The sequence below is a fragment of the Protopterus annectens genome, chromosome 9.part0 (genome assembly GCF_019279795.1).
Source record: "Protopterus annectens isolate FY-2018-M chromosome 9.part0, PAN1.0, whole genome shotgun sequence".
NCBI classification, from domain to species: Eukaryota; Metazoa; Chordata; order Ceratodontiformes; family Protopteridae; genus Protopterus; species Protopterus annectens.
Window position 1 is genome coordinate 1,308,594,563 of NC_056743.1, and position 22,424 is coordinate 1,308,616,986.

A 22,424-nucleotide genomic window follows, 5' to 3' on the forward strand; every position below is an offset into this window, starting at 1 on the left:
GCTGAACGTGCTCTTGCCAGGAATGCCTGTAGATGGCAATATCATCCAGGTAAGCAATGAAAAAATGTCCTGCTCCTCCTAGGATACAATCTACCAGTCTCTGGAAAGTTGCTGGGGCATTTTTCATAACAAAGGGGCATCTTCGTAAACTCATACAAGCCAAAAGGAGTCACAAAGGTTGTCCTCTCTCTAGTGCTGGGAGTCAAGGGCACCTGCCAGTAACCCTTGGTAAGATCAATAATGGTAAGATACTTAGCCCCACTCAGCTGTTCTAGGGCTTCATCTGTCCTGGGCATGGGGTAAGCATCTGACTCTGTGTGACTTTTTAATTTCCTGTAGTCCACACAGAACCTGATGCTGCCATCTTTCTTTGGTACCCACACCACTGGGGAGGCAGAGGGCTGCTGAACTCCTGAATTACCCCTAGTTCCACCATTTCCTGCATCTCCTCCCTCAGAATCTGTTTGACCCTCTCAGGTGCACTATAAAGGGCCTGCTTAGTAGGTCTTTGGGGTCCTGTATCCACATAGTGTTGCACCAGGTGGGTGCACCCTGGTTTCCTAGTGAACATGTTCCCAAACTCCTGTAACATTGCATGTATTTCTCGAACCTGTGTAGGGGATAGCTTCTGGGACAATGCTACCCTTTCCACTGAGGTGTCAGTCCAAGTATCACTGAGGAGATTAGTCACCAGATCCCCCTCAGACTCCTCCTGCCATCCACTGCAAATACTCAGCACAAGGGCCTCTCTATCATGGTAAGGGTTCATCATGTTAACATGGTTCAATTTATACCTCTGCCTCCTGCCTAACAGTTCTACTATATAGTTAATATCACTGACCTTCCTTACCACCTTGAAGTATACCTCCCAAGCTGCCTGCAGCTTGTTGTGTCTGACAGGAATGAGAACCATTCCCTGCTGCCCCAGAGCATACTCTCTTACTCGAGCATTCCTGTCATACCAGACCTTTTTCTGCTGTTGGGTTTCTGCCAGGTTCTCTTGGGCCAAGTCCATGGGTTCTTTGAGCCTTGTCTTGAGGTTTTAGGTCATATGCTGCTATGGACTCCTTGTGGGATTCACACACACCCTCCCACTTATCTCAAATCAAATCTAGAGGCCCCCTCACCCTATGCCAATACAGCAACTTGAAGGGTGAAAAACCTGTGGAGTCCTGGTGAACCTCTCTGTAATCAAACAACAGATGGGGCAAATATTTGTTCCACTCCCTCTTAAACTGGTCTGCAAATGCCCATAGCATCATCTCAACAAGACAATTAGTCTGGGGAAGGTAGGGGTGGTAGGTGCTTCATTCCACAGTGCTTCCACAGACAAAGCCATCAGGTCTGACATGAAATTGGCACCTCTGTCAGTCAGTATTTCTTTTGGGAAACCTACCTTCCTAAAATCTCTAACAAATCATTTGCCACCTTTTCTGCCTCAATGGAAGATAGGGCCACCGCTTCAGGGTATCTGGTAGCATAATGTAGTACCACTAGGGTATACTTTTTCCCTGTTGAACTTGGGGTACTCAGAGGCCCCACAATATCAATAGCTACCCTCTGAAATGGTTCCTCAATCACTGGCAAAGGCATCAAATGAGCCTTCACCTTATCTCCTGCCTTGCCTACCTTTTGGCACTGCTCACAGGTCCTGCAGTACCCTGTTACATCTTTGGAAATCCCAGAGAAATAAAAGTTCTGCATAATACATCTCTTTGTATGCTTTATGCCCATATAGCCTGCAAAGGGAAGATCATGAGCTATGGCTTTGAGTGCCAGGCAGTAGGCTTTATGCACTACCAACTGCTGTATTCTCTCACCCTCTAGCTCTCCTTCAGGGGTCCACTCTCTATACAGTAACCCTTTGTCCCAGTATACAGATTCCCTTTTTCCTTAACAATCAGGTGCCTCACTAGGTACTTCCCTCAGGCCTTGTGATGTAGGGTCTGAGAGCTGAGCCTGTCTCAGCTCTATCTTGGTAACCCTTCCCAGCTCCTTTTCCACAGGAAGTCTGGTATTCTCTGACAGCGGTGCCTCACTATCAGCCTGGGTACTGCTACTCACCTCTGCCACTGCAGTCACTCTGTCCAAGGGAACATCATAACCCACAAGCAACTGCAGCTCACCTTCAGTCTCATTGATACAGGGTACCTCCCTCCCTGAAGTAACCACCTCACCAGTCCTGGCTGCAAGTGTGCAGTATGTCTGGGTCTCCCCCAGGCTACCAGACCCACATGCTTGTCACCAAGCCTGACTGCGTATAACTGCATACACACAAGGTACTGTACTATTAAAATCATTCCCTATCCGGACATCTGCGAGGATATCCTGAAACACACCTACTTGCTGGATTCCTTTTCCACCCGCCCAGTCAAGGTGAACCCTAGCCAAAGGTATTTGTAATGGGGTCCCTCCTAAAGCTTTGACTGGAGTAGGCTGCCCATGCAAGTAGTGTTCCTCTTTGACCATTGCAGACTTCACAGTGGTTAGGTCAGAGGCTGTATCTCTCTTAGCAGTGGCCCCGTTCTCATTTACTAAGCTAGGATATACTCTCTTGTGGTAGTTTGGTACCTTTGCTGTCTCCAGACAACTTACTGCTGGCATTCCGTCATTCCCATTCACTGGCTCTCTCACATTTTGTTCCCCACCTTGCCTCTGTAGACACCTATATGCTACATGGCCCCAATGGTTGCATTTAAAACATTTAACCCTTGGTCCTGGATGTGTACCTGGACTAGTAGCTTCCCCTGCATCATACTGTCTACATACCCTTTCAAACATATGAATGAAATTATCAAAATTATTCCCCTCTGTAAATTGTGAAAGAAATTTACTGACTTTTGTTGCTTCTGGGATTTGGTTACTCCCTTCCCCATTACCTCCATGACCCTGGCAAAGAGTCAGCATCTCCTTTTCATGTTGCCTCTGCCTCACATTCTCTTCAGCTCCAGATGTCTCAGTCTCTCTGCTGCTTGTAATTCCACTTGTTTCTCCTGCCACAGTCTCTCTGCTGATTCTATTTCCAACTGTTTGGCCTCCAATTCAAGTCTCTTTAACTCCAGATGGATTTTTAAGTCCTCTATGGAAAAGTTGAACTGTCCATTTTCTGAGAGTTGCACATCTCCAAGGCCAGCCTGGTTGTTCTCCTGACTGCTGGTCTGTGATACAGCTATGCCCAAGGCTACAATCATTTCTGCCTTAGTCAGGTTGGCATTCACAAGTCCTTTAGCCTGCCACATCTCAGCCAACTGGCTACTTGTGAGCTTGCCATACTCTTTTGCTAACATGCTTGCCTGCTCTCCCTGACTAACTAAGCTAACAAAAAAATAAATAAAACAATTGTGATATGAAACTCTGAATGTTTACTGTGTGGCTGATTGAGTGTACAAACATCTTATTAGTGACTACTGTTTACAGGCTACAGGAATTCAATATCCACACTACTAATAGCCAATTAATATGTGATGTGGCTATTCCACCACTGCCAACCAATTAATATGTGATGTCCTTGCACTGGCCCAGTAATCAAGGATCCTCAATCCTCACCACTGGTGACAGTGGGGAATGTACATGCTGGGAGGATGACAAGTACACACATAGTTAAGTGCAATTTCCCTTAAGAACACACAGAGATCACAGTCAGTCTGGGGCTGGTTCTCCCTCTTCCTCCAGATCCCCAATAAGACTCCCCATTGGCACAGCTATAGGGTGGAGATCTTAGCTGAGAGGCCAAGCCAAAACCTCCACCACCCTCTCTTTTAAACCAGTGCTTCGTGTCCCTGCCCAAGTAGCTCACACACACACACACACACACACACACACACACACACACACACACACACACACACACACACACACACACACACACACACACACACACACACACACACACACACACACACACACACACACACACACCTGGGAAAGGCTGGCACAGATTTATTAGCTATGCCCTCTTCTGCCCAGACTATAAGGTAGTTCAACCTGCCACCAGCCACTCTTATCAGCTACTTTAAGGCTCTTAGCAAAGGGTGCCCAATCCTACTGTGTAATGTTACTATTAATCCAAATGGTAGTTTGACCAAGCCAAGCTATTAGAAGTGACCTGAACATTGTCACCAAACAGATATGCAAGCATACTAAGAGCTTAAATATCTTGAAACAGAACAGCCACAATTAAAAGGTTTAAATATATTTAATAATAAATAATAAAAGAACAAGACAATACTCGGTAAGTAATCAGTTACATCAGAGTTCAAAATCACAGGAAATATTTAAAACAACATTGCAGGACAGTCTCCAATAAATAAAGAAAGCATCTAAACTATACTTTACTATATTCCTATCTGAATCTAAAAGAGTTAATATGCCCTAGAAACATACTTGCAGCAAGGCAAGTGCAGAAGGTGATGAGTAGATGTCAGGTCAAAGACAAATACAAAATACCCTCTCTATCTCTCTCAGAGAGTTCTTAAATTAATATCAAATATTACTGCTAGGTTAGCTTGGATGACATCACTTTGTGTTACCTGACTTTAGTTCCCAAGCTAAAACCCCCAGTGTCAGAAACTACCCACATTTAACATCTCTTTGTGAAAATACATAGCATTCAGATGTTTGCAACTGCTAGAGGACATAAAACAATAAAACATTTACAAAACACAGAGAATCCCCTAGTGTAGACATCCTGTCTCCTGTTGACTGAAACTGAAAGATAACCTTTGTAGCACAATCATAAAACAATTTAATTTCAACTATTTTCTCGAAGTTTTGCAAGTTAACCCTCTATGTTCTAGTTTCCACTGTTAAAACATATATATTTACACCATTACAATAGTTTATATACATTTTAGTTCTAAGCCAGCAGGGCATGCTGTGGTTACATTTTAGCTCAATACATAACATATAGTTCTAACACAGTTGCAGCACGAGCATCTTACATGAAGCATGTTGGCATTCACAAATGACACATAACCACTTACAAAATTACATATAACTGGGCTGGCAGTATTTCCTTCTGTCACACTTCTATATAAAATCATAGTAATAGTCACAAATGACATCAGATTATAAACAACATTCCAGCTAGCTGGGCTGGCAGTATTTCCCTTTGTCACAGCATCTATACTTTAAACTTTTTTCCATTAAACTTGCATCAGTTATAACATGCAATCTGTGTTGGTGGTGGAATTTATTTTACAATGTATTGATATAATAATTTGTGTTCTTTTTATTTTATTTTTATTTATTTTATTTGCCATTTGTTAACTGGGTTAGTCTGACTGGGCAGGTGCCCTTTTTCAGCAAAGACCCGAGGAGAAAAACTCCATTACAGCAAATAATTTTTACAAAGAATTTACACAAATAATAAAATCAGCTTTTCAACATAACAATTAGGAAAGTACCATAATAGCATAGACTTTATAAAATTGATAAAGTATTTACATAATCAAAATAGCATTTAAGTATACAATCAAGAGGAGGTAAATACTGCAAGAATAGATTACACACAATGTTTTTCTTCTTTTTTAACATAGAAATATACTATTGTATCCCTTACAATCACAGGATAAATGTGGAAAATCAATAAATTGGAAAGAGAAATTACTAACTTAAGCCTAGGTTTAGTGAAGTGTACAGATTTTGGAGTGAGAGATCCAGGCAGCAGAGTGAAAGGAGGAAGAGGGTTATGGAATGGAAGAGGGAGGTATAGTGTGAAGATTGGAGTATAGTGGAAGGGAAAGGTCACAGGGCTGGAGAGTCTGGAGATACAGATAGGAATAGGAGTCATAGAGAGATTAGTAGCAGAATGGGGGCAGAGTGGGGAGGGATTCAGAAGAAGGGGGTGAGGCAGTAGAAGTAGGGTTCAAGTAGGGTCCTTTGAGGGGCAGTTCCAGGACTTAAGAGTTTGACGTTTGCTAGGTTTTGGATAGTTTTGATGAGGAGAGGGAATTGGTTCCAAGAGGAGCTAACAGAGTGGCTATATATCATTTTTCCTATGGCTTTGTTAGGTTTGGTGATTTATAGGAGGTGTTTGTCTGAGCTACGAAGTTCCCAATTAGGGACATAAGGAGAGATGATGGTTGCTAGATATGGACAGGCAGTAGGGTGATGGAGGATAGTATGAGTAAGAAGGAGTTGAGGTAGGAGGAGTTGATTATGGAGTTCTAACCAGTGGAGATTTTGTAAGGAGAGGCAGTGATGTGAACGATAGGGAAGGTTAGTGGCAAATCTAACAATTCTGTTGTAGGTAAGTTCAAGTTTGGTTGACATGTTTTTTGGAGGTTAGTAAATATTGGGGTGGCATATAGTAGGGTAGGCAGTAGGTAGGCTTGAGCTAGGGACAATTTAGATTCTTGTGTTAGGAAGCTTTTATTTCTGTATAGCAATCCAAGTTTTTGGTGTTTCTTCTTGATGCAGTTATAGATGTGGGTGTCAAATTTAATTCAAATGTTAATTCAATTCTTAATGCCTTATATTATCTTTAAAGAGTTTATCATGTACCTTTTTGTAAGTGATGTAACTGGAGGTTTATCTCAACAGGTTTCTACTGAAAATGGGGTCATGTCCAGTCATTTTGACAGGCGTGTAACAGTAAAACAAAAGAAAGCAAACAAATAAATAAGGCTTCTTTAAGTTTCATACTTTTGTTGAATTAATGGGTATATGGAATTTCAATATGCTTTCAAGCAGTGAAATAGACACTGAAGGTCACTTAAGTCATGCAAAAGGAAACCAAATAGGTTCATAGGTTCATACTAGGCTATCTGCCCTAGGGCATTTATAAGCCTAGCCAGAGTGTGTTTGGCTTTCGCCACCCATTTTAAATTAATTTTGCTATGCCTTTTTTTGAGGTTAGTATACTGTGCCTCTGTCTAACGGTGACACAGAAGTGATAGCCGGGGTAAACCTACGATCTCCCATCCACTCGTCAAGATTCCTCTTGAAGAGAGTCAATGTGGGACTCTGCCTAACCTGGACTGGGATTTTATTCCAGAGTGAAGGGAGCCTCTGGGTTATGAATCTGTCCCTCCAGCATGTCCTATTTATTTCAGTGCTGAGGTTCAAGTCTCTCGAGCACGTAGCTCGATGGGATTTGGATTTTCTGAGGTGCAGCATGTCCATTAATTCCGGGTTGGACATGGCTTTATCGTCAGGCACAGATCGCCTCTGAGCAGGCGGTATGCCACTGAGTAGAGCTGGAGTTTCTTTAACCGGGCAGCATATGGCATCTGTTTGAGCCCTTTGATCCTCTTGGTGAGGTACTTTTGGGGTCTTTCCAGTTGCTGCAGGTGTCTGGTAAGGTACATCCCAAAAGGGCATTGTACTCAATTATGGGCCTGATGAGGGATGAGTAAAGAGGCGATGACCTCCCTGATCTAGATGTGAATCCCTTCATGATTAGGTGGGCTATATAAAATGTTTTTCTAACCACTTTGGCCACGTGGTTGTCAAATGAGAGATTGCTATCAACTTGGGTCCCCAGGTCCCTAATGACTTCTTCTGTACTTAATGGATTACCACCTATGTGGTAATTTGTGGGCACTTTGTTTTTGCCAAAGGGGATGACTATACACTTTTTGGCATTTAGCTTGAGGCCATGACTCTGGCACCAGTTGTCTGTTTCTATGAGGCCCTTTTGGAGGATGCTTGTGTCAGCTGGAGAGTTGATTATGGCGCCCAGTTTGCAGTCATCTGCGAAGTTGGTCAGCCACAGTCCTTCCGTGTTGGCCTGTACCGCCGAGAAATATATACCGAACAAGAGAGGTCCCAGGACTGAGCCTTGTGGGACACCACTTGTAACTGGTTTGGAGTCTGTCATGGCTCCAGCAATTCTAACCATATGGGTTCTGTCCTTGAGCCAGTTTGCAACCCATCTAGTGACATAGGGGTTTATATTTAAGCTGGTGAGCTTATCTATAATGCCCGAGTAGGGTATTGTATCGAAGGCTTTTGCGAGGTCCAGGTAGGCTGTGTGGACCACCTTCCCCTCGTCAATGGCCTTGGTGCCTGTTTCAAAGAAATCGACCAGGTTTAAAAGGCAGGATCTGCCCTTAACAAAGCCAAACTGGGTAGGATCCAGTGTCTGTAGGTCCCCAATATCTTTATTTATGAGGTCCATGATGATCCTTTCCATAGCTTTGCAGACCAAGCTAGTCAGGCTTATGGGGCAATAGTTTCCAGGATCCACTGAGGCACCACCTTTGTGGAGAGGGACCACTGTTGCTGTACGCCACTCTTTAGGTACATATCCTGTAGTAAGGCTAAGATTGAACAGTAGTTTTATGTTTGGGTTTAGCTCTTCTTGGAGTTCATGTAGGACGCAGCCCGGGACACCATCTGGTCCCATTGATGCTGTGTTTTTTGCTTTGGAGAGGGCAGCTCTTACCTGAGCATCTGAGATGTTAGGGGGGCAGCACTCTGTTGGGATAGATATTTGCCCTTTTGGTGGGGAGAGGGGGGAGAAGTTTGCACTGAACCTGTCAGCTAGGATGTTGGCAATGTCTGTGGGCTCGGTGTATTTTTTGTCATTTTGGACTAATTCTGAGCATATCTGGGAATTCCCACCCAGGTTCCTAACATAACTAAAGAAAGCCTTGTGATTATCCTTAGTGTCCTGTGCAATTTTTCTCTTGAAGCTGGCCTTAGACGATTTTATGAGTGCCCGTACTAATACTGATCAGAGATGCCTTCCCTTTTTGGGATTTTGCTCTATCATGTAGTAGCTTCCTCCTTCTATTGTATAGTTTGTTTATGGCTGGGGTCCACCAGACAGGACATCTGCCTTTGGAGGATTGGGTCTTGGTTTTATTTGGGATTGCATGATCCATGCATTCCTGAATGTGTTCATAGAATGCGTTTATAAAGGATTCTGCGGTCTGGGCCGTATTTTCCACAGGCCCAGGGGCTTTGAAGGATTTCGCCTTGGTTTTGAGGCGTGTGAAATTTGCTTTAGAGAAGTTTTTCACTGTGGTTTTCTGGGCAGGGGGTGGGGTCGGGATGTGAATATCCAGTGAGATTAGTTTATGGTCTGATCTTACCAGTGAGGGATACACTTCTGGTCTGGAGCATAGTGTCCCCATGTTGGTGATGATCAGGTCCAGTAGAGTAATGCTCCCAGTCTATATTTGGGTAGTTGAAGTCGCCCAATATAATGGTGTTTGGAGAGACCTTCATATTTTCCAGTATTCTCAGGAAGGCCAAGTGGGGTTCCTGTGTTTGGGAGGGTGGTCTGTAGCAGGCTATAAACTGGAAGGCAGTTTTACCCACAGTTAGTTGCACATGGATAGTCTCTGATGCTTCGTGCTGTGCCACCAACCTGGAGGTGTGGGTATCTTTGACGAATATTGATACTCCCCCTCCTTTTGTGGTTCAGTCCAAGTTTTGGGGCCGAAAAGCATGGTATGAGGTATAACCTGGTAGTGCAGGGGTGCTCTCGGGAGCCTTTAACCAGGTTTCTGTTACTGCACAGATATCGATGTTCTCCATGCTAAGGAGAGTTTCGAGTGCATGCATCTTGAGGTTTAGACTTCTGGCGTTGAGTAGCATTACTCTTAGTTTCTTATCCCTTGTGATACCTATGGAGGTGGGTTTGTCTTTTGAGCCTTGCCTAAAAAAGGCACTATGGGGGTAGCAAGAGCCTTTGCCAATATCCGAAAGCCCAGGGGTGACAGGTGCAAGCCATCCCTAGCAAAGCATCGTGGCTTGTCAAGCATGTCATCCCAGGCTGACAGGCATTGGATCCCCTTTGAATGACACCAACACTTAAGCCAATTGTTGAAATTGATCATCTTGTCTTCATATTGTGGCATCATTCTTGGTGAGGGTAAGATGCTACTCAAAGTCAGGGTCATACCGGCCTGGGCTACATGCTCAGAGAGCTCCTCTATGTCTCTTTTCATGTAGTCCAGGGAGGTACGTCTCAGGTCATTCACACCAGCATGGACAATGACTGAGTCATATTTGTACTTGCCTTGGAGTGACCTGAGTGCTTGTGTTATGTGGTGGATCCTAGCACCCGACAGGCAGCTCACCGTGACCTTCTCCTTGTTCAGCCTGGTGAGCGGGACGTCAGTGTGCCTGACAATAGAGTCACCTATTACAAGTGTATCAGGTGTGTTGTTTAGCCTTAAGGGCTGTGACTGTTCGGCACACCGGCTTTGTGAGCTATGTGTTGCACGTGTTTTGTTTTGGGGTAGCGGTTGCTTGGGTGTCTGCTTTGGAAGTCTCTGCTGCTTAGGCAGATTTTTATTTAGAGCCTCCAAGTATGTTTTTGTGTGTTTATGTGTTTGGTTTGTTGTCGTGGTAGGTCTATGTGAGACTGGAATTGTAGTGAGTGTGGTTTCCTTCTCCTCCTGACTGGTTACGCCAGTACTGAGTTGAGAGAGCTTAGCCTCCAGTTTGGCTATATGGTTGCATCTCTCACATGTGTTGGAATTTGTTGGGAGGAGGAGAGGGTTGTCTGTGTACATGAGGCAGTTGTAACATTGCCTCAAGATTCCCAGATTCACCAGCTGGACCGGAGAGGAGATTGACAACTGACCTTTGGACATGCTAGAATAGTATTGGGAATTCCTTTATAATTGAAAAAAGGGCCAATGGGGAACAAGGTACTCAAGGGGAGTTTATGAGGGTGTAGTGCTTTTAATTTTTAGAGCTGACTTATATAATTGCTTTAGTGAGCAAGTGCCAGGTAACTTAAATGCAATGTGTTACAGGTAACTTAAATGCAAAAACAACAAACAGTAACTTTCTTTCAAGTGAAACAAGGAAATAAGTACAGTAAGCAATGCAGATATCACTAGGGATCCACAGAAGTGCTAAAAGGCGCGTTTTAGGTGGAATTAGCGTTTCAGGAAATAAACAAACAACAAGCATACAAATAAAGCTAGATTCAGCAGGCCTGGATCTAGTCTATGCTACAGCAAACAAGGTGTACCAATTTCAATAAGAAACAGTTAGAATATGCAGGCACTATAAGCCTCTAACCAGAAATTCCCTGCTCAGAAGGGCAGAGTCCAGCCTCTCCTCCCACAAGAGTGCAGACCGCAATCCTTCTTAACGTAAAATAACTGGCCTGAAGCCCAAGTGCTTAAACCAGAACTAATACACTTTTAGAATAACAGACACTGAGCTCTCAATCAGCAGTTCCCATCTTAGAAGGATGTAAGCTACCTGTCCTGCCACCACAGTGCAGGCCACAAACCTTCCTAATGTAAAACAACTGCTCTGAAGCCCAAGTGCTTAATCCAAAAGACTTAGAAATGATAGCTACACTTTAGTCAAGTTACTACCAGCAGTAATAAATACAACTGAATACTTTAAAGAATGCCTGGATTAGTGCTCAAGTTATACAAACAAAGCTAGATTCAGCAGGCCTGGATCTAGTCTATGCTATAGCAAACGAGGTGTACCAATTTCAGTAAGAAGCAGTTCAAATATGCAGGCACTATAAGCTTTAACCAGAAATTCCCAGCTCAGAAGGACAGAGTCTAGCCTCTCCTCCCACAAGAGTGCAGAACACGAACCCTATTAATGTAAAATAACTGGCCTCAAGCCCAAGTGCTTAAACCAGAATTAATACACTTTTAGAATAACAGACACTGAGCCCTCAATCAGCAGTTCGCAATTTAGAAGGATGTAAGCTACCTGTTCTGCCACTACAGTGCAGACCACAAACCTTCCTAATGTAAAACTGGTCTGAAGCCCAGGTGCTTAAACTAAAAGGCTTACAATGAGTTACACCAAGCAGTAATAAATACAATTGAGTACTTTTAAGATGACGCAAAAGCAAAATAAAGTAGGAAAAAACACAAATACACTAAAAGCAGATAAATTTTTTTTTTTTTTTGGAAAGAGAGAAAGGAGTAGCAGAAACTAAGCTGATTGGCCTTCTCAAATGCTCTCCCTGTACTGGGTAGAATGAGGTAATGACACTAGACTGGGAGGAGGGTCCCAGATCAAATTTACACTAGGGGCGGGCAACTGCAAAGCCACCAACTATAAAAACACTATACCAACAGGTATACCTCACACACAGTGAAACTAGCAAGAAAAAATACACAGTACACAACGTGCTATAAACAACAAAGAAATAAAGAACAAAATAAACAAAAAACAGGATACTTAATGTTATATATTGTAGCTCCGAGTTTGCTGAGTGTCCTTCCTTCGATCAGCTCACTGTAAAATGGCTGAACACTCACAACTGAGCTTCTTAGGTAACAGAAAGTTGAAACCTGAGACAGCTTTTAAGAAAGAAATCTCAAAAGAACCAATGAGGTGCTTAGTCTAAGCTGTAGTCCATGAGACCTCAGTCAGCCAATGACCTCAAACAATTCTCTCACTGAAATACCTGATGGCATTGGCTAAAACAAGATGTCCCTGAATTATGTGCTCAGACACACAGCCTCCACAAATACAAGCCTGAATATGGAAATGCTACAAATATCCCCACTACTTAGAACAAACTGCAGAAATGTTACTCACAGCTGAAAAGCAGCAGTGAGCCTTTAAATGAAAGTTTTAAACAGCTAAAGGAGCCACTAGAAAAAAAGAGTTTAACTGCAACAAGTTATCATAAACAAACAACCCAACAGATGCTTAATAAGAGTGGACAATTTCCAGTTAATACCTCACACACAGTGAAACTAGCTAGAAAAAATACACAGTACACAAAGTGCTATAAACAACAAAGAAATAAAGAACAAAATAAACAAAAAACAGGATACTTAATGTTATATATTGTAGCTCCGAGTTTGCTGAGTGTCCTTCCTTCGATCAGCTCACTGTAAAAAAAAAATGAAATTGTTTTGCATGGGTAGTAGGCTAATATCCAGTCAATTATATTGTCCCTGTTCAAGTTCTTTTCTGTTCTAGCTGGGAAGGAGATTTAGCACAGTCCAAAATGGTAATTAAGCTTTTGGGACAATGTGCTATTTTCCATGGGGTTCAGTCACAATTTGACAGAACACATTACTGAAGTTCAAACTTAGCATTCTCCATTATCCAGCTAAATGCCTACAATGAAACCGGATTGTTTTGTTGCCCTTGGGAATATATGCAATGGACCTTAAGTTCGCAATACTACCTTCTGAGACATGTACAATGGTGAAGGTCCAGACTGTAGTTGCATGCAGTTGTTTCCTGTACACCAAATAACATAAACTCTCTTTTACCAGCTTGTTAGACGAAGCACTCCTCTTTTAAATACTGCCATTCCTGAAGAATATGTAACCTGGTACTTTGACAGTATTATTAGGAATACCCAGCTTCAGCCTTGGTCAAAAAGATATGGGTCAAAGACAGAATATAGTTCATCATTGTTATTACAACTGCTCCATGAATTTGTGTGAATAAGATGCCTGCTGGGGGACTCCATATTCCAATTCAATACAACGTTAAGTGGAGACACAATATTGGAAGGATGTAGTGGGAATTCATTAAGGATAATGTCACACATGACCAGACAGGAAGCAATCATAGCAGTAAATGTGATCTAAAGTTTGGGTACTTTATCCTAGTTTACTCTACTGTAGACCCTTTAGCTCTGGTGTATTAGCAGATACATAAGAAAAAATGCATGACATCTCAGACTGCATATGAAATTAACTGGTTTAGTACAAAACTTCCCATGAATATAAGGTAATGATACAGTTAAAGTTACAAAATTTAGAGAAATTGAACAGACATAATATTTGGCTTAAGTTTAATTGATTATATAATGAAGCACAAAGATAGTAAAAGAGAGAGAATTAAAATTGACAGTAAAGGCACAGTGATGCAGACATTAGCAATCCTGCCCTGCAGTGCTTGGCTGTCTGGTTCAGTTCCTAGCTGAGTGACTTCTTTGTGAAATCTGTATAATCTGTCTGTGTCCAGATGCATTTTGATTGGTCTTGATTTTCCTCTGATATCCAAAACACACGCAGCAAGTGAAATGATGAGGTTTCAAATGTCTCTAGGTGTTGGGGGGGGGGGCACACGGGCATCCACTCTGTGTGTGTGCGTTTGTGTATGTTCAGTGATAAAATGGCATCTCATTTAGGATTAACTGCCTGCCTTATAACTGTTGCTATGATAAGTTTAGTCTCCCATGGGTGTGAGCTGGATTACATGGGTAATGTTAATTAATAAATAAATGAATTACACAAACATTGGGGAGGATAATAGGAAGCAATAATGAGAAGAAAACATATAGTGAGACAGCAACCTGTAATCATAGAAATGGGCAAGGGGCAAGGGATGTATTTACATACAATAACTAGACACAAGTTAATATAGTCCAAAAACAGATATGCTAATTAGCTAAATAGGTGGTTAAGGATGCAGAGAATCTGATTTATAAAAAGATGTCAAAACAAGTAATCTTGTATTTAGCCAGAACAACAGCCGATGAAAGCTCTGAAGAACTTCAGATACTGGAAAGCACCAAAAATAAATAAATAACCAAAGCTGGAGGACATGAAACATATCAGGGGACCATTCATACTCACAACTTTGGACAGACGAACAGGGAATAGAAGAAGAAGGAACAGAAGCTATCTGCCAGAAGAAAAAGGGGGGAATAACTGTTTAGGGTAATCACTTAAAAGAAACAGATTTAACAGCTAAAAATGTATCAAGCTATGCTGCACACAGTTACAAATGCAAACGGAATGATTAGACTTAACAGCTCTTAGCTTATGATGTTGTACTGTGAAGCATGAAAAAAAAGGGAGCAATCACACTCAGAAATCCCACACTCACTTTTGGAAATCCTTTTTGAACATATTCTAGCTTGAAGTTGGTATATATAATCAATGATAGAATTCTGGAATATGTGTAAATAGTTCTTACTGTTTTGCATTTATGTTTTATTATTCAGCAATGTATTCTCTGGTCATATTACTGTCTATTAATATTGTTAACATTTTACTGTATCTGTTTTCACACAAAAAACGGAAATAAAAAGATTTTATACAAAAAAAGGGAGTAACAAAATTCACCATAAAGCTTTTTAACGACATAATAGCAAAATATATTTAGACACAGACTTGACAAACAAATTCACACCTGAAAATATTAGCTAGTAAATAAACTCAAACCTTCAAAGTCAACTTCCTTAAAAATAAAACTAAGCATATGGGAAAAAAGACTAAAGAAGTTTAGAAACACCAGTAAGATGTCCTGTTTTAATATAATAGCCATGGCTCAGTGGATCATAGATGATTTGCTATTCCAATATAATAAGTATACAGAGTCATACCTCAGTGTTATTGATTACTGGATGCTGTGCTGAAATGTAACAGTTACTGAGTTATGTCTCAGTATTGTAGGTTCATAAATGTCCTACTATAATTCAATAGATAATACGATCAGTGCTGCAGGATCCAACAGGTAAGGGTTTGAGTTCTAATGAGTTTCATCCTATAGTCCTGAGTTTGAATCCCAGTCTTCTCTTGGTGACTATGTCAATTTGAGTAAGTCACAGGTGCTCCTGGGTTGCCCCTGAAAACAGGCACCCATGCATGGACTTAGTCATTTAACTAATTCATACAAAAATAAATAAATAAATAATTAATTAATAAAAATAAAGAGCTAACGCTGCAGCTCATATTAGTGCTGTGGTTTCTTGCAACTCTCACTGCAACAGAATATGTAATGCAGTCTTTATTCCCTGTTGTAGGTTCCTAGACTCTGCTATAATATAAGTAATGCATGCAGTGATGTGGTTTCCTATGCCTTCCTTTATCATGATAGATAACACAGTTCTGTCTAAAGACTATGGATTCCTGGATGTCCTTCTATAATGTAAAGTATAAAGAAAATATGTGTCAGTGCTCTAGACTTTGGGTTATATATCAAGCAGCACAGTTGTGTTTCAGTGTTTCATATTCCTTAATACTCTTATGTGGTATTGCAGTTCCACTGTAATGCTATGTTACGGGCTCATGTTTGCTATATAATAGGATAAGACCCTTTTTTTTTAAAAGATATTTAACTCTATGTTTTAAGATGAAATTGCAGCACAAAATAAATGTATTGGAGCTGTTTCTTAGTAGCTATTTTATGGGGTCAAAAAGTTATTGTGATGATTATAATAGGCTAGCATGAAGTATTAAATAACTGGGATATTTAAATAGTTGTGCAGACTAAGATTTAGGAAAGGCGCACTTTTTCTGCAGCATTTCTTTTTCCTCCAAACTGAAATAGTTAAATGATTGTTGTGTTCTATCACAAACCATTAAATGTTAAACAGAAAAATCAGTAGAGTAATGAACAAAAATATATCACCCACTAAAGGAGCTACCAGAGTTAATCACAAGTTTAAATAAAATATTCATTTATATGCTTCTGGTTGGGAGGAGTATTCCTATCATGAAAGGTACATTCATCAAGCCAGGAAACATGAGAAATTAAAGACTGCAGGTGTGGGTGCAGGAAATGTATGCAGTGACACTGGTAGCGGTTGAGTTAAAGAGTGAAACCTGCTTTAGAGAATAACAAAGCTTAGTCGAGGTGGGGAGTGTTAAGAGACGGCAACTATAATTGGAAATAAAAGTTCATGAGGCGTAAAATAAAAATGCAGATTATACAGATGTGGCAATTTTTGGGATCATTGCTTTTGTCCTTTTTTCTTTTTTATTGCTGCATCTGGAGTGAAATCCCACCCACACCCACCCACAACCAGCAAGAGTATAAGTTAAAACCACAAATTTCTTGTATTATATAAAACATACACCTTTTGATAAGTGATGATGTTCTGTCTCAGTATACCTTTCTTGAGACTCTCTGCTGTGCTGTCAAGTATCTTTAATAAGAAACAGTTCATTAGCCATTGTTTGCCAGCTCTTTTATGGTCAGAATGGTGACATTTGACTTCTCTTTATAAGTGTATGCTGCATTATTTTCAGTTTGAGCTGTTGGACGTGTCTATTTCTATTTTCTACTTCAGCCAGCTTTTGTCATGACATTGTGTATTTCCTCTTTCTAACCCTAACAGAGATTGAGAAATATAGAACGCGACCAGAGAACTACATAACACCTACCTAATCTGCCAGCTGACCTGTCTTGTGGATAAGCTAGCATTGCTTTTTTCTCATGTTCTCTAAAACAACCTAATGTCTTTAACATCCCACAACAAATTAGTTCACAATTTTTTGATTCTAACATCTGTGAACATTTTTGTATGAATTCTAAATCTTCACTGAAAAATGCTCATCACATCCTTGAGTTCACCCCACTTATCACATTCTGTCTTCTTGCTCCTGTATGAACTATCTTTTTTTCCTGAAACACGTTGCTTTCAGCTCTTCATTTCTTTCAGTACATCTTCCTATCCTGCTTTCCTTCTAGGGTATATACATGAAGTTTTACTTTAACATGTCTTAGTGCAGCTTTTGTTGTGGAAACTGCACCCTTTTCAGTGTCCTGGGCAGCATCAACCTTTGGTATGGCATTTCAGACACTAGGGCTAAGACTCAGAAAACTTTTGCAGCATTCTGGTTAGCAAATTTGCGAGATGGCTATACATAAGGTGATTGTGGTTCAGCGACAAAGTTCCTGCTAGCAGAGACTGCCAAGCAACAATAACTGCCAAGGTATATAGTAATGGTCATATAATGACATGCTAATGAGAAACAATATTAAAATGACTGACCTGGTGTATGCAAATGAGGGGAAACAAAATAACTGAATGATTCATAAACATGTAATGCCACACTACAGAATAGCATATACCATTTAAACAAACAGTGCTGAATCACCATGTTTATGCTAAGGGAATTCCATTCTCACTATATTAGTAAATGTGTATCTGCAACAACTATTCATTGCTACTACAAGCCATGATGGGTGCATGTTGTTGCCTCCTAAGGCATCATGTCACTCCACTAGATTTTCACAGACTCAAGTACAGGTCTGAATGTTAATAATCTGCTCAGGTGCTATAGCTGCAGTCTGACACAGTCAACTATTGGCACTTTTCTAAGTGCAAAGTTCAAATGTAGCAGTAGGACTGTTTGATGCTATTACTGTGACTGTGTGTGTGTGTGTGTGTGTGTGTGTGTGTGTGTGTGTGTGTGTGTGTGTGTGTGTGTGTGTGTGTGTGTGTGTATGTGTGTATTCATCCTTTCTATGGAAGTATGGAAGTGTAGAAGTAACTCAACATGTTACCGCTTTGCTTTCAGACTATATATGATAATGCCTGTGGCTGTGGGTTTCATTCTCTCCCCATCAGTTGTCTATTGTGACACCATTGATATAGTTATACTTTTGAGAACAGTATCTACATAGATATATATATATATATACATTCATTGATTCATAACCTGTTACTAGGCTAATGACCTGGTGGGCCTTTGTAAGCCTAGCTAAGCTTTCCCGAAAGAAAAATGGTGTCCTGTATCCAAAAAGGACATAGAGGGATAGGTATTTATTATGTACCTCTGTCCATAATGGACATTGGTGCCATGCCAAGTGTAAATTTTCTGCTCCCCATCAGTTGGTCTGGGTTGTGTTTAAATTAGATAATTGACAAACTCAGCTTCACATGGATGGGAAGCCTGTTCCATAGGAGGGGCAGTCTCTGGGACACATATCTGTCTCTCCAGCATGTTCTTTTTAAGACACAGACAAAATTCAGGTCCCTAGACTTTATATTTATGGCACTGAGTGGAGAGAAAGGGCTTTAAGGCACTCTGCATAAGGTAAGTTTGTTACACCTTGTATTCTTTTTGTAAGGAGCCTCTGCAGTCACTGTAGTTGCTGCATATGCCTGGTCAGGTACCTGTCAAAGGCAGCATCATACTCTATGACTGTTCTGATAAGGGTGGAGTACAGTGGGATAATTACCTCTTTGGGTCTAGATGCCATGCCCTTACTTATAAGTTCAACAACATAAAAGGATCGCTGACCACTGGCTTGGCTCTTAAGGGCATATTATTAACATGGCAATTAGCCATTTACAATTGCACATACCTAAATAAAAGATTCAGCAAAATGGAGGGACAAATTAATCTTGTGTGATCAAATGTAATGGGTACCCAAAGCCCCCTTGCCCTTCTCCTCATCCTAGTGTATACCATGTATTCAAGAAGCAACTCATTGAGTATGTGGGTACCTCCTGCTATGACCAAGATCAGATGCAGGAATTAAAAATCTACACTGGTAGCTTAGCCTAGTAGTTATCACAATGAATTACAAACATACTATATGCCGTAAATCTGGGTATTGTTTCACCAGCTCCCTGAAGGGAATTTTTGCAGTTCTTGCACTACTAAGTAGGCATTTATACCTAGTGAGCTTTCCCTGTAACCAGCACCTTGAACAAATAAGCAATACTTAGAAACAGCAGCATGTGTTTGGTACATATAGCCAAAGAAGTATGCTAACCCAAAAAATGCTGAAGATGAGAGTGATAAAAATACCTGCTGGATTGAAAAAAACATAATAAACATAATGCCCAGTCATAAGTGAGATGAAGTGAAAGGATATCTGTGATTACATTCTGAAATCAGGGAGTAGACAGGTTTGTTAACCAGCTTTCTGATGTCAGAAAGCTGGTTAACAAGCATTTTCAGTGCATGAAGTGCTACGATTACAGTCAAAAAATGGCTAAATTACATCATGATTCAGGGCTACTCTAGCGCAAGACTTGACCTTAACAACTCTGTGCTGTTAACATCAAATCAGCACTAAAGCAAACATTGTTGACCAGTAAACAGCAGTGGGATGTGAAACTGCTTCACTTCCTGTTTTAGCCTGCTGTCTGTTAAAGTATGCACAGCATTTTTGAATTAAACTGCTTCCCTTAGACAAGGAGTTTGTATGGACGTCAATCACTTCCTCAATGCTTTACCAGTTTTCAAAGCTGTCACAGCACATCACATTTTTTTTAATCTTACATTTCATGAACTAGTAATATATGGAACAGATAAATCTCTATGCACTACTAAGATCTATGATTGTTGCTCTGGTGCAACAAACTATTATGTGTTCTCGAGATGGATGCCAAGATTCACCTCTTGAGCTTCACCCTTTAGGGAAATTTCATGGCATCCATGATCTGGACACATAATATCTACATTATGATCAGAGATCTGGTCACAATCCTCTATGCTAAGCATCTGTCACCAGTGTTAAACACCAAACACCACTCTAGCAGTAGTGTACACTGTTAAACACCAGTCTAGCATAAGTGCACACTGTTAAACACCAGTCTATCACTAGTGCACATTAACTCCAGTCTAGCATAAGTGCGCATTCTAGCAGTAGCGCATTAACAGCAGTCAGCAGCCATCACTGAAGAGCACTAGGAAGCTATTAAGCCCTTTTTTCTTGTCACTTTTTATTTATGTTAAGGATGTAAAAAAAAGAGAAGAAAGTCATCTGAATAAAAAAGTTTAACAGCTTCCAGCTATACTTCTGTGGTGGTCGCATTCTGTGCGGCAGAAAGTGTGTTATAGCTTCCAATCCATAACATGACGTTAAGTGCTACAATACTTTTTTTGTCTGTCTAATGTTTGTAGTACATGGAAGCAAGTAAAGCAACACAAGTACTCCAAAGAATTATAACTGTGTCTCTCCAGTCATAACAAAACCTGCTATGCGTTCTTGAAATGGACATCAAAAGTCGCAGCTTGAGCATTCCTCTCACTTTCTTTGCTCAAGTATTCTGGACAAAGCCAAAAATAATGAGAGAAAAATGCCCATAATCAAGGACAATCAAATATTACTCTTTTCTGAATTATAAGAAATATTAAACTATAATATCTGGTATTATTGATTGACTACCTCAGCGATTTAAAAGAAAATCAAAAAGTTTGTGAGGGACAGGACAAAAATATGAGGTAAAATCAGAGGCATTCTATAAAATCAGAGGCACTCTGCAAAATCAGGGAGAGTTGAGAGGTAAGTTCTAGTTTGATTTTCAAGTTGAACTTCTTGACTTCCATGCCGCAAACATATAACAAGCTGGGTATGATCAGAGAACCGACCATAATCCTTTGTTTTCTAATAATAGTAATACCCAGATCACATGTGTTTTATAGACTGTAATGGATAGAATCAATTCTGAAGTCTGATACCGATGCAGGGAGAACTGTTAGTAAGTGCTGTTTCACAGAGTGAATGGTAACATTGTGGCAAAAAACTGTCAGATAGATGCTAGCCAGGATTTTGTACCAATCATCAAGTTGATATTTGATAAGTGCTGTATTTTAGTCAGGAGGAGCACATTCCTATTGATATAAGGATACACACAATTATTATTTAGTTGAGGGGATGGAGCCCTTTTATCTTTACAATAAGGCTATTACACTCATTTGCAGGTATCAGACTACTATTATTTTGCTGAGGACAGTTTTTTTTGCATGGTATATCCACAGTTAAGAAAAGAATGCATTTTTTTCTTTAAGTGAATTGTACTCCCTCTGAAATTAGTGATATGAAATGATGTAACATGAAACTGGAGGATGGCGAAGTATGCATATTTAACACATGATATAAGGTGATAGGGTATTTCTACTGTACTGTAAAATCAGATATTCCCACTGGCATGGATGCACCCATTACCAAGAGGAAAAATAATGTACGTTTGCACATCCATATAATGTCAGATGATTGTGTACCTGATAGAAGATATAATACATCATCCACGATGGATGTTTTGCAAGTCATTCTATGTCAGGTGACTCACAGAGTACAAGTCATCAAGACTGGGTTGTAATCAGATACTTCTTAATGGCTGACGGGTAGCATGGTACTTACAGTGCGTTATGCTAGCAACAGACGATTTCCCGAAAAATCATAGAGGGGAGATTTATAAGGATGCATAAGGTGTACTTTTGGGTGAAAGTATGCACTTTATGAACATACAGAGGTGGTGTCTGTATGAACTAATAAAACACTGAACTGGAAAGATGGGAGAATATCATTCCAGTGCTAAGAGTTAGCAAAATATTGCCCATATTCCAGGAATATAGCTGGCTTTTGACACCAGTGAATTCTGCAGTCGTTGGGGGCCCCCTGTTCCTGGGGAGGAGTCCCCAACCACAGCAAGATTTTTTTATCTTAATATTATGTACCATGTCTGTCAAACTAACAAAAGCTAGTACAACAATCATGTATACTTAATAAATCAGGTAAGTAGTAACTCTTATTTATATCTCCCATAAAATTCAAAGATATATCTGATTATAGTAACAGTGTTTTATTGAGTAATAGGCTTCACAATTCCATTAAATATCTTACTTAGCTTTTGTTTGTTTTTTGGCTTAGTCAAACCCTGCTAGTAGACATTCTGTCCACTAAAACCAACAGCATAACCAGCCTTAGGTACTTGCAATACCTGCAGCTGCAAGAGGGGGCCCTTAATCATCCTTGACTGCATGGGGCCCCAAAAAAGCTGCTGCTATTTGGGGAAAATGAGGCAAAAAAGCATA